Source organism: Octopus bimaculoides, chromosome 10 (genome assembly GCF_001194135.2).
Source record: "Octopus bimaculoides isolate UCB-OBI-ISO-001 chromosome 10, ASM119413v2, whole genome shotgun sequence".
Lineage (NCBI taxonomy): Eukaryota > Metazoa > Mollusca > Cephalopoda > Octopoda > Octopodidae > Octopus > Octopus bimaculoides.
In genome coordinates this window covers 89,023,922-89,027,373 of record NC_068990.1, presented here as the reverse complement: position 1 = coordinate 89,027,373, position 3,452 = coordinate 89,023,922, and positions in this window count along the sequence as shown.

Below are 3,452 nucleotides of genomic sequence, written 5' to 3'. Positions count from 1 at the left end.
GGTTTTACCCGAAGGAGATATTTGCGAAGTGTTGTATTGCTCTTGAATACTGCCCTGATGTCATATGGGCCGCATATCTTTTGTATCTTTTCGGAGAGGCCTTTCACATAGGGTAACCCCAAGGTTCCGAGTTCGATTCACGGCAGCGACCTGATTAATAATAGTAATAATAATAATAATAATAATATAATAATAGTAACATCGTTAGGAATGAGAACCCAGGTTCGAAATTTCCCCAAGACACCTGACGAAGGCTGGAGGGTATATCAGCCGAAACGTTGTGTTGACAACAAACAAGATGAGGACAAATATCCGTCAAATGTAAATAATGTAAATAATGTAAATAATTCCTCATCTCTTAAATATAGAACTGAACAATATATGATGTTTAAAATTTCCCTCTGCTAAACATTTTATTTCTCTCTCTCTCTCTCTCTCTCTCGCCTTCCCTCGCTCTCTCCCGCTCTCTCTTTTTCTCTCTCTCTACCTCACATTTTTCACCTCTCACTTGCACTGACCACATGAGAGCTTAATGCATCGGCTGGCAATAACACCACTACTTTCTCTCTCTCTCTCTCTCTCTCTCTCTCTCTCTCTCTCTCTCTCTCTCTCTCTCTCTCTCTCTCTCTCTCTCTCTCTCTCTCTCTCTCTCTCTCTCTCTCTCTCTCTCTCTCTTTCTCTCTCTCTCTTTCTCTCTCTCTCTCTCTCTCCACTTTCTCTCTCCATTCTCTCTTTCACTTTCTCTCTCTATCTCTCCCTCTTTGTCTTTCTTTAACTGCACTACTAGAACCTTATTCCTCTGCTAAACTTTGTGTTTCTAACTCTCTTTCTCTATATCACTGCCTTCAAAAAGCATTTTAACTTCGTAATAAATATTACGTTCTTCCTACTTTTCACATCATAGACACTTCTCTCTCCCTCTTTTTCTCTCTCCCTCTTTTTCTCTCTCCCTCTTTTTCTCTCCCCCTCTTTTTCTTTCTCATTCTTCGCCTTTTCCTTCAACTAAACACGTGACAGCATATCGCATTTCGTCATTAGCGTATTAATATATAGATATTTCAAATTATTTCGTAACCACTCAAACACCATCGGATATATACGAGCACAGACACACACTCAAGTATAAAGTTTGAGTTATGATGTAGTATGTGTTTCATATTCCAGAAATTATGTGTAGATATAGGTTTGTGTATAAATAAACGACGATAATAGTGACTGGAACGTTACAGTGAGTTAGGAAACATACAGAAATATTTTATTGGTAATGGAAGCTCTAAGCAAATGGGGTCCAGTACAGAATAGAAGTTAGGGAATACTAGTTTGAAAATTTTCAAGCCAATGATACGTTACCTAAGTGGATCAATGCTTAATAGAATAAAAGATGCTAGTCTGAATCACAATGGAAGGCCAGCCATGGATTTGGTCCAATGATCCTTGTGTAGGTTGTCAAATATATATTATTGTAAAACTAAATATCTTTCCCATATATAAAATTTATTCATTGTTTTGTCAATTTATCGCCATTTTAGAAAAATGAAATTTTAAGGAATATCGCATTTTTAGTACGGATACATTTTAGGGAATGATGCATTTGAGATTATATCATTCTTTACGGGATGAGACAATTAAGAGATTGTGTAAATTTTGAGAATGTTACATCTAAGTAAAGATATTCACTTTTAAGAAAATATTTCAAAACATAATTTTCTTACAAAACCAGATTAGTATCTTCTGAATTTCCACAGTTACTGTGTTTAAATGTATTTCAGGGTTTGCATTTGACTGCAACTGGGCTTGGTTTCTCAACTGCCCCCCTATTTGGAGGAATGCTTTATGATGTAAGTATGATTACATAATTATCTTCATTGAATTTTTGCTGCGAGAGAATGAAACCATGAGAGACGTGTCGGGTAACTAGCTGACGTTTAGCTGTAGTTAAACAAATATGTGGTCAACGATGTTAGAACCGTTTTCAGACTTAGCGTACCCAGGACGTATTTTTTGTTTTTATGAAAGCAGGGTGAAATTTGAGGGAGTAGGCAGCTATTTCTAGCATGCCGATAGACCACGTAGAAGTCGCCTCACTTATGTTCTGTCACAAGCATTGCACTGAGTTTGTGATCAAGTTACTTAAATTTCAACATCTGAGTCATCTGAATTCATTTAAGAGGCCCTTCAAGAAACATAGTTCACAGCTGTAAGCACCATCATTACTTTTATGAGGCTTGCAGTTGAGGTTAATTCTTCACGTGAGAATAGCTACCTGAAATAATCTAGTCGTATCCAGCAAGATTTTTTAATTTTTATTTCTTATCACTAAAGTAAAGTGGAATTAAAGACCGTAATTATTGACTTAGTGTGTTTGATGCAGTTCATGTGAAAATTGAATTTTGTATAAAATAGTTTGTTGTCTCATAGATTAGACTGTTGCAGCAACAATAGAAGAAACAAAGGGATGACACACAAACTAACTTATAGTCTAACTTATCTGAATATTTGTAATAGAATATTTTCCTTTAGATATGTTAGCTTTTCTCAAAGATTGTTCGCTCAACAATTGTACATTACGTTATAACTGTTCGGGTGTGAAGTAGTGTCTAGTTCTCAAGATGATATGTATCTGTTATAGATTTGTAGAGTTTGTATGTCGTCTATTTCTAGGTGGCACATAAACTCTATAATTTGAACTCATGATCCATGAGAAGATAACCCAATGCTTATACCTTCGACCATCTCGTCTGTACCGTGAAAAACTAATTTTGGTCTCTCCTTTAGACACAAGACAATTTTTTAAGGATTAAACTGACCTTAGTAAATCAAAGAATCTTTATTGAAGAGTTGTAATAAGATCAGATAATGCAAGATAGATAAGATAGGATAGAATAGGATAGGATATGAGATGGTCTGATAAAATACTATATGTAAGATGTACATTATAAATAAGATAAGAGATAGGCTATGAAAGGACAAAATTGAAGAAAATAACATAAAGTCGAATGTGAAGGTTACTTAAGACTGGCTGTACTATGGGATGCCTAGTTACTGCTAAATCAAATCTAGGTGTGAGTTTATGGATGTTATTAAAGGATGTAGAGTGGCAGAAATGACAGAGCACCGAAATTGATCTTACGGCTTTTAAATTCATCCATTTATGTTTATATTACTGGAATGAATCGACATTCATTTCTCATCTTTCCAGAGCAGACAAAATATATTACAAAAATCCAGCATTTACTTAGGCTACTTCAAAAGTCTACTTTGTTCCGTTCCTACGAATTTATGTTTCGCAACATATGTAAAACAAAATCAGATATTTTCGCATATAGCATATTAAAGGTGAGTCCAAAGACCAAGTTTTTGGTAACGATACATAGCTAAAAGCAATAAACAACATTAAATCGTCACAACAGAGTAAACAATAATTGTATTAAATCTTTTTCAGCTTGGCGGAT